Genomic DNA, 10443 nt, shown 5'->3' with positions numbered 1-10443 from the left:
GCACACACCAAGTGGGCCCCAGAAGTGGATTTATGCATCAATTACTTACTTTTGTAAACCCTAGTAACTAGTTTAGTATAAATAGGACTGGTTACTATTGTATTAGACATCTTGGGACGTTTCGTTCTTAGACTTGGGGGCTGGCCATTCGGCCATGCCTGAACCTTTCACTTATGTATTTTCAACGGTAGAGTTTCTACACTCCATAGATTAAGGTGTGGAGCTCTGCTGTTCCTCATAGATTAATGCAAAGTACCACTATTTTTCTATTCAATTCAACTTATTCCGCTTCTAAGATATTCATTCGCACTTCAACCTGAATGTGATGAACGTGACAATCATCATCATTCCCTATGAACGCGTGCTTGACAACCACTTCCGTTCTACCTTAGATTGAATGAGTATCTCTTGGATCTCTTAATCAGAATCTTCGTGGTATAAGCTAGATTGATGGCGGCATTCATGAGAGTCCAGAAAGTCTAAACCTTGTCTGTGGTATTCCGAGTAGGACTCTGGGATTGAATGACTGTGACGAACTTCAAACTCCCGAGTGCTGGGTGTAGTGACAGATGCAAAAGGAGGGTGAATCCTATTCCAGTATGATCGAGAACCTCAGATGATTAGCCATGCTGTGACAGAGCATTTGGACCATTTTCACAAGAGGATGGGATGCAGCCATTGGCAAGGGTGATGCCTCCAGACGATTAGCCATGCAGTGATAGCGCATCGGACCATTTTCCAGAGAGGATTAAAAGTAGCCATTGACAACGGTGATGTCCTTACATAAAGCCAGCCATGGAAAGGAGTAAGACTGATTGGATGAAGACAGCGGGAAAGCAGAGATTCAGAGGAACGAAAGCATCTCTATACGCTTATCTGAAATTCTCACCAATGAATTACATAAGTTTTTCTATCCTTATTTTATGTTTACTTATTATTTAATTTCGAAAACTCCATAACCTTTTGATATCCGCCTGACTGAGATTTACAAGGTGACCATAGCTTGCTTCAAGCCGACAATCTCCGTGGGATTGACCCTTACTCACGTAAGGTTTATTACTTGGACGACCCAGTGCACTTGCTGGTTAGTTGTATCGAAGTTGTGAATGAAAAACGATTTATTAAGACGTGCGTACAGAGTTTTTGGCGCCGTTGCCGGGGATTGTTCGAGTTTGGACAACTGACGGTTCATCTTGTTGCTCAGATTAGGTAATTTTCTTTTTGTTTTATTTTCAAAAATTTTTTAAAAAAAAATCTTTCAAAAATTTCTCCTTTGTTTTCGAAAAAAATTTTAAAATAAAAATGTTTTCAAAAATATATTTTTCTTCAGAATTTTTAAGAATGAATTCTAGTGTTTCATGAAGCATGTTGAAGCCTGGCTGGCTGTAAAGCCATGTCTAATTCTTTTGGATAGGGAATGTCAGGCGTGTCATGTCTGAGTTACATACTAAAGCTTGGCTGGCTATTAAGCCATGCCTGACCCTTTGATTGGAGTTTTAGACTAAAGAGCATAAGATTCCTGGAATTCATATTAAAAATTTTGGAATCCTTATTTTTCTTTTTCAAAATGATTTTCGAAAAAATTAAAAGAAAATACAAAAAAATCATAAAATCATAAAAATCAAAAAAAATATTTTGTATTTCTTGTTTGAGTCTTGAGTCAGATTTAAAGTTTGGTGTCAATTGCATATTCATCTTGCATTTTTCGAAAAATTCATGCATTCATAGTGTTCTTCATGATCTTCAAGTTGTTCTTGGTAAGTCTTCTTGTTTGATCTTGATGTTTTCATATTTTGTGTCTTTTCTTGTTTTTCATATGCATTCTTGAATCCATAGAGTCTAAACATGAAAGATTTCTAAGTTTGGTGTCTTGCATGTTTTCTTTGCATTAAAAATTTTTCAAAAATATGTTCTTGATGTTCATCATGATCTTCAAAGTGTTCTTGGTGTTCATCTTGACATTCATAGTGTTCTTGCATACATTCATTGTTTTGATCTAAAATTTTCATGCATTGCATCATTTTCATGCTTTTCTCTCTCATCATTAAAAATTCAAAAATAAAAAAAATATCTTTCCCTTTTTCTCTCATAAATTTTCGAAAATTTGAGTTGACTTTTTCAAAAAATTTTAAAATTCAATTGTTTCTTATGAGTCAAATCAAATTTTCAATTTAAAAATCTTATCTTTTTCAAAATCTTTTTCAAAAATCAAATCTTTTTCATTTTTCTTAGTTATTTTCGAAAATTTTAAAAATATTTTTCAAAAATCTTTTTCTTATCTTTATCTCCTAATTTTCGAAAATAACATCATCAATTAATGTTTTGATTCAAAAATTTCAAGTTTGTTACTTACTTGTTAAGAAAGATTCAAACTTTAAGTTCTAGAATCATATCTTGTGATTTCTTGTGAATCAAGTCATTAATTGTGATTTTAAAAATCAAATCTTTTTCAAAATTAATTTCAATCATATCTTTTCAAAAATATCTCCTTATCTTATCTTTTTCAAAATTTGATTTTAAAATATCCTTTCTAACTTCTTATCTTCTTATCTTTTCAAAATTGATTTTCAAATTTGTTTCAACTAACTAACTAACTTTTTGTTTGTTTCTTATCTTTTTCAAAGCTACCTAACTAACTCTCTCTCTTTAATTTTCAAAAATATCTTCCCTCTTTTTCAAAATTTCTTTTTAATTAACTAATTATTTTAATTTTTTTATTTTAATTTTCGAAAAATTACTAACCTTTTTCAAAAACTATTTTCGAAAATCACTAACTCTTTTTCAAAAATTATTTTCGAAAATTATCTCCCTCTCTTATCTCCTTCTATTTATTTATTCATCTACTAACACTTCATCTTACCCAAATTCGAACCCCCTCTTCCATCTGTGTTCGAATTTTTTCTTCTTCTTTTCTTCTACTCACACAGGGACATCTATACTGTGGTAAAAAGGACCCCTATTATTATTATTTTTCTGTCCCTCTTTTTCATATGAGCAGGAGCAAGGACAAGAACATTCTTGTTGAAGCAGATCCAGAACCTAAAAGGACTCTGAAGAGGAAACTAAGAGAAGCTAAATTACAATAATCCAGCAAGAACCTTTCAGAAATTTTCGAACAGGAAGAGGAGATGGCAGCCGAAAATAATAATAATACAAGGAGGATGCTTGGTGACTTTACTGCACCTAATTCCAATTTACATGGAAGAAGCATCTCCATTCCTGCCATTGGAGCAAACAATTTTGAGCTTAAACCTCAATTAGTTTCTCTGATACAGCAGAACTGCAAGTTTCATGGACTTCCATCTGAAGATCCTTTTCAGTTCTTAACTGAATTCTTGCAGATATGTGATACTGTTAAGACTAATGCAGTAGATCCTAAAGTTTACAGGCTCATGCTTTTCCCTTTTGCTGTGAGAGACAGAGCTAGAATATGGTTGGACTCTCAACCTAAGGATAGCCTGAACTCTTGGGATAAGCTGATCAAGGCTTTCTTAGCCAAGTTCTTTCCTCCTCAAAAGTTGAGTAAGCTTAGAGTGGATGTTCAGACCTTCAGACAGAAAGAAGGTGAATCCCTCTATGAAGCTTGGGAGAGATACAAAGAACTGACCAATAAGTGTCCTTCTGACATGCTTTCAGAATGGACCATCCTGGATATATTCTATGATGGTCTATCTGAATTGGCTAAAATGTCATTGGATACTTCTGCAGGTGGATCCATTCACCTAAAGAAAACACCTGCAGAAGCTCAAGAACTCATTGACATGGTTGCTAATAACCAATTCATGTACACTTCTGAGAGGAATCCTGTGAGTAATGGGACGCCTATGAATAAGGGAGTTCTTGAAATTGATACTCTGAATTCCATACTGGCTCAGAATAAAATATTGACTCAGCAAGTCAATATGATTTCTCAGAGTCTGAATGGAATGCAAGCTGCATCCAACAGTACTCAAGAGGCATCTTCTGAAGAAGAAGCTTATGATCCTGAAAACCCTGCAATAGCAGAGGTAAATTATATGGGTGAACCTTATGGAAACACCTATAATCCATCATGGAGAAATCATCTAAATTTCTCATGGAAGGATCAACAAAAGCCTCAACAAGGCTTTAATAATGGTGGAAGAAATAGGTTTAACAATAGTAAACCTTTTCCATCATCCACTCAGCAACAGACAGAGAATTCTGAGCAGAATCCATCTAGCTTAGCAAATTTAGTCTCTGATCTATCTAAGGCCACTGTGAGTTTCATGAATGAAACAAGATCATCCATTAGAAATTTGGAAGCACAAGTGGGCCAGCTGAGTAAAAGGATCACTGAAATCCCTCCTAGTACTCTCCCAAGCAATACAGAAGAAAATCCAAAAGGAGAGTGCAAGGCCATTGACATAACCACCATGGCCGAACCTGTAAGGGAGGTTGAGGACGTGAATCCCAGTGAGGAAGACCTCTTGGGACGTCCAGTGATCAATAAGGAGTTTTCCTCTGAGGAACCAAAGGAATCTGAGACTCATCTAGAGACCATAGAGATTCCATTAAACCTCCTTATGCCCTTCATGAGCTCTGATGAGTATTCCTCTTCTGAAGAGAATGAGGATGTTACTGAAGAGCAAGCTGCCAAGTTTCTTGGTGCAATCATGAAGCTGAATGCCAAATTATTTGGTATTGAGACTTGGGAAGATGAACCTCCCTTGTTCACCAATGAACTAAGTGATCTGGATCAACTGACATTGCCTCAGAAGAAACAGGATCCTGGAAAGTTCGTAATACCTTGTACCATAGGCAACATGATCTTTGAAAAGGCTCTGTGTGACCTTGGTTCAGGGATAAACCTCATGCCCCTCTCTGTAATAGAGAAACTGGGAATCTATGGGGTGCAAGCTGCTAAAATCTCTTTAGAAATGGCAGACAATTCAAGAAAACAGGCTTATGGACAAGTAGAGGACGTGTTAGTAAAGGTTGAAGGCCTTTACATCCCTGTTGATTTCATAATCCTTGATACTGGGAAGGATGAGGATGAATCCATCATCCTTGGAAGACCTTTCCTAGCCATAGCAAGAGTTGTGATTGATGTTGACAGAGGTGAATTAGTCCTTCAATTGAATGAGGACTCCCTTGTGTTTACAACTCAAGGTTACCCTTCTGTAAACATGGAAAAGAGGCACAGTAAGCTTCTCTCAAAACAGAGTCAACCAGAGCCCCCACAGTCAAACTCTAAGTTTGGTGTTGGGAGGCCACAACCAAACTCTAAGTTTGGTGTTGAACTCCCATATCCAAACTCTAAGTTTGGTGTTGGGAAGTCTCAACAATGCTCTGAACATCTGTGAGGCTCCATGAGAGCCCACTGTCAAGCTATTGACATTAAAGAAGCGCTTGTTGGGAGGCAACCCAATTTTTATTTATCTAATTTTATTTTTGTTCTTTCATGTTTTATTAGGTTCATGATCATGTGGAGTCACTGATGCACATAAACTTGTTATGCTACGATTTAGGAAATTGCACTATCGGCAAAATTCCTTCCGGCAAGTGCACCGGTTATCGTCGTCAAGTAAAAACTCACAATAGAGTGAGGTCGAATCCCACAAGGATTGGTTGAGTGAGCAATTCGGATTAGAAGTGTGTTCTAGTTGAGCGGAATCAAGATTTGCGATGAGAATTGCGGAATGTAAAATTGGCGGGAAAAGTAAATGACAAGAAAATTAAATGGATGAATCTTAAATTGCATGAATTAAAGAGCGGAATGTAAATTGTTGAAATTAAAAGGGAATGGGGATGATTGCAAGAATTGAATTGCAGAATGTAAAGAGAAAGTAGAAATCAGAAATGGGGAATTCATTGGGTTTAGGAGATATTGAAATCTCCGAATCAAAACATGTATATCTCTTCCTCAACCAATGCATTCATTGAATTTTGCTTGGCAATCTTATATGATTGGATCCCAATTCCTTGGCTCACCAATGCTCTCTAAAAACAAACAAATTCCCAATCCCTTGGTTTAAATGTTCATAAGAAGAGATGATGCTTGATCACTGATTATACCACACAATTTCATGAACCACAATTTGGTAGGATTACATGTCACAATATCCATCCAAACCCCAATCCAATCCACTGTGAGAAAGCTTCTCTAGCATGAATCCTCCATTCCTTTCCCAAGGCTCCGAAGGATTCCAAGTATGAGTAGTTTCTTTCCCAAGACAACTACTCAATGGAATTAGATCGAGAAGCTTTCTAACAAAATTCAAGAGAAAAGATTGAAGAAGAAGATAAACTATTATTGATTCATTGAATTACAATAGAGCTCCCTAACCCAATGAAAGGGGGTTTAGTGAGTCATAGCTCTGAATTCAATTACAAAGAAAAGGAAAACTAGCTAAAAGTGAAAGTAAAAAGTCCCCTTCAGGGGCTGGATTCCCCTTCAATCCCCCGTGTGTGTCAAATGTAGAAACTAAGGCCTTTAAATAGGCTCCCTAAATTACAAAATGAAAATGAAATTCAAAGCAAATTACAATCAAATGAAAATAAACTATTCTAGATGATTCTTGTGGCCTTGATTTGGTGTTGTTGATGGGCCTTGCTTGCTTGAAGGGTAGAGTGACATAATTGATCCAAAAAGGATAATGATCCATTAAACTACACTCAAATGTTGCACCCCCTTTCTTGAGTCGTCACTTTGTTCTCTTGTCAACCTTGCCAATTTGATGCCAAATATAGACTATTATACCTCGTTAGAAAGCTATGGATGTCAGCTTTCTAACGCAACTGGAAGAACCTCAATTGGATCTCTACAACTCGAGTTATACTCCATGGAAGGTGAAGAGGTCAGCTGGCCTGATTGCATGTTGGTACTATGCTCTTCTATGCACATTACGGGGCTGTTTTCTCCCTCAATTTTTAGTATCCACCATGCATGCCATATATTCTTGGAAAGCTCTAGATGTCTTCTTTCCAATGCATTTTGAATCACCTCATTTGGAGTTTTGTAGCTCAAGTTATTTATGTTTGAAGAAGGCATGGTCAAGCTGTTCCATATAACACGTTTAAGCTTCAGTTTAAGGTTAAACTGAAGCTTAAACGTGGAAATGGAAAAGGTAGCCCTGGAGGTCGAACACGTTTAAGCTCCAGTTTGAGGTCAAACTGGAGCTTAAACGTGGAAATGGAGAGAGCAACCCTGGAGGGGAAAACTTGGTCGAACACGTTTAAGCTCCAGTTTGAGGTCAAACTGGAGCTTAAACGTGGAAATGGCTCCCTGGTGCTTTTCCCATTCTGGCGTTTAACCTCCAGTTTAAGGTTAAACTGGAGGTTAAACGTGGAACTCCTTCCTGAGTGGCATTATCATTCTGGCGTTTAACCTCCAGTTTGAGGTCAAACTGGAGGTTAAACGTGGAATGCTTCTTTGGTGAGACTTTTCATTCTGGCGTTTAACCTCCAGTTTAAGGTTAAACTGGAGGTTAAACTTCAATTCTAGCATTTCTTAGCCTTCATGATTCTGGCGTTTAAACTCCAGTTTAGGCTTAAACTGGAACTTAAACTCCACATTTGATATTCAAGCTTCCTTTATTGATTTTGTTGCTTCCTTGCTTAGCCTCTTCTTCCCTGAAATCATCCAAACAATTGCATCAAAGTCTTGCAAAATTTCATGAGAAATCTTCCATTCATAGCATTCAAGTAATATAACTAAAAACTCATGGAATTTGCATCAAAATCTTCATGTTGAATGATTTAAGACAAGCATGACTATTTGGCCCAAATGATTACTTAAGGCTCAAGAAAATGCATAAAACAACTAAAAATAAAAGAAAAAGGCTAGTGAAACTAGCCTAAGATGCCTTGGCATCACAACACCAAACTTAATCCTTGCTTGTCCCCAAGCAAGTTCTGAATTATTGAGAAAAAAGAATGAAACAGAAAGTAAATTCATTAGCCATATCAGTAAGTAATTGACATTGAATAATGGGGTGTTCATGCAGAAAGTTGTTGCAGCATCACTTTATTGTTTTTTAGGTAAGAATGTCACTTTTTATGTTTCCACTAAAACACTGCTATGGCCTCTTGTTATTCACATATCCTTGGCAAGTTTCTTTTCTTTGTTTTTCTTTTCCTTTGAGCTTATTTGCTCCTTGTTGCTCAGTGTCATGTGTTGCACAAGCCTTTGGCATTTTTTTTTCTTATCAGTGCACTACACATATCCACTACAGGCATTTTAGTTCACATTTCTTCTTGAGACATTGGTGCCCAGCACCTCTTTGTGTGACTAAATGTTTTGTATTTAGGTTGCTCTTGATAATGGACTTTTGGTTGATAATCCCGGGTTAGTTAACCCAAGTTACCAAGTGTTGAAACACTCCTCAGAACCTATTCATCCAAGCATATCCTTAATACATAAACACCACAGGCATTTGTCTCAGAAGTTCAAACCATTGGTGCCTAGCTTATTTTCTCAATTTTTTTGCTTTTTGGTTGCCCTTTTTCAGTGGCTTTTTCTTCTTCTTTTTCTTTCTTTTTCATGGCCAAAGACATTTATTCATCAAGATCCATAGACAGCATCCTAATTTCCACTAAAAGTGACAATTCTAACTTAATTTCTTAGTGAGCTGACTATTCAATCAAACATGCATACCACCACTTAATCTTATTTGATTTCTTACTAAATGGAATTGAGTTACTTTTGTTCAAACTTTTCTTTTATTTTTTTTGGAAACAGAACAAGCATGGCAATCATACATTTAAGCAAGTGAAGTTTATCCAGACACTTAGACTATCACTTATTTGGAAATTAAACAAACAGACAAACAAAAACTGCAATGACTCAAACTTAAAGCAGGGGTGCATGCAAACTTCCAATATCAGCAATTCAAAGTACAAGCAATTAAGTGACAATACAACCTTTTATCATCTTCTTTGTTGTTCATCATCCTTCCTAGCCTTGGTGTTCTCTTTGATGATGATGTATATTCCTTCCATGAGATTGATTGTCTTCCTGCAAAGCTATTAGAAGTTGCTTGTTCCCAAGCACTTTGAGAATTGGTTAGCATGCATGGATGTTTGTAGGCCTCTGAACTTAGATTGGTGTGTGAACACCAAACTTAGTTCCTTGCCATATGCAGCAATTTGGATCATATGCAGAAAACCTCATGTGCTTTTATTAAGAAAATAACTATGAACTAGAAAAGAAACTATGAACTAGAAATTAAACTATTGTTTAAGTAGTTTCCCTGATTGGTTGGAGCTAGTGACTAGTCATGCTGAGGTAGAAATGTGCTTTTAATGAAGTTTTTTTTTTTGGTGGAACACCAAACTTAGAATCTCACATTCACCCTTGAATTGTTTTGGTGTGCAACACCAAACTTAGCTCCTTGCAATACAGATAAATCTACTTAACTCTTTTATTGAAATAACTAGAAAAGAAAAACTACCTTTGGTTGGGTTGCCTCCCAACAAGCACTTCTTTAACGTCATTAGCTTGACATGCTGTTCCTGACTTTCTTCCTCTTCTTCCAGTTTGTTAAGAGGAATGACTTCAAGTGGATAAAGGAGCTAGTTAGTGCCCCTTGTTGTGAATGCTTCTTTCCAGCAAGCTTTCCCTTGTGATTGGCTTGAGTGAACTTGCTTGTTGGCTCAGGAGTTGGATTGTTCTTCGACCTTCTCTTCTTCATGGATATGATCCTTTGTTTCTCGGTCACAATCCTCATTTTGGTGCTTGTTTCTACTGCCTTCACATCCTTGATCTCAGAACTTGGTTGTTGTTGGACAGTTGGAGTATCCTGTTCATCAAAAGCTTCCTGAATTTGTGGTTCAATGAACCCTTCCTCTTTGCAACTCTCTGTGTCATTGGAGTGTGATCTCCCTTGATTGACTTTCTCCCTTTCTTGTTCTTCTGATTCCTCCCTTGGGTTTGCCATGGTATCACTAGAAGAATTGTGGGTAGGGATTTGCTTTGATAGATATCCAATTTGTGCTTCTAGCTTTTGAATGGCAACACCATGATTTTGTAAGTTGGATATCACTTCTTCCTTAAAGCTTTTCAAATCGGCCACATCTCTGCCCATAGTTGCAATCATTCCTTCTATCCTGTTTAATTGATCTTGAAATTGTTGGTTCGGATTGGATTGATGAGGTTGATTATCTTGGCTGTGATATGGTGGCTGGGAGTATGTGTTTTGTATGGGCTGATAGAGTCTTTGGTTGGCGTGTTGGTAGTGGTATGACTCTTGTGGATAGTGAAATGAATTGTATGAATTTGAGAAGGAATTTTGTGCTGAGAAATGCTCAAGTGATGAAGAATTTGGATATGTAAAACTAGGAGGTGAGGTTGGATAATTCAGAGGTGATGGCTCTTGATGAATGGGGTGTGAATAAGTGAAATCTCTTTGGTTTTGATCTTCCCAGCCACAACTTGAGTAGTGATCAAATTCACCAAAACATGGACCATTTTGTGGCTCTGAA

General features: G+C 36.9%; 1 non-coding gene across 1 annotated transcript; it reads right to left on the bottom strand.

Annotated features, from left to right (window-relative positions):
* Positions 1-3524: 3524 nt before the first annotated feature.
* Positions 3525-3632, bottom strand: LOC112780181 (small nucleolar RNA R71). Its single transcript, XR_003191034.1, has one exon. It is a non-coding gene; the product is annotated as a small nucleolar RNA R71 (small nucleolar RNA).
* Between the last annotated feature and the right edge of the window lie 6811 nt (positions 3633-10443).

The sequence above is a fragment of the Arachis hypogaea genome, chromosome 19 (genome assembly GCF_003086295.3).
Source record: "Arachis hypogaea cultivar Tifrunner chromosome 19, arahy.Tifrunner.gnm2.J5K5, whole genome shotgun sequence".
In the NCBI taxonomy this organism is placed as follows: domain Eukaryota; kingdom Viridiplantae; phylum Streptophyta; class Magnoliopsida; order Fabales; family Fabaceae; genus Arachis; species Arachis hypogaea.
This window is presented reverse-complemented; position numbering and strand designations above follow the sequence as displayed.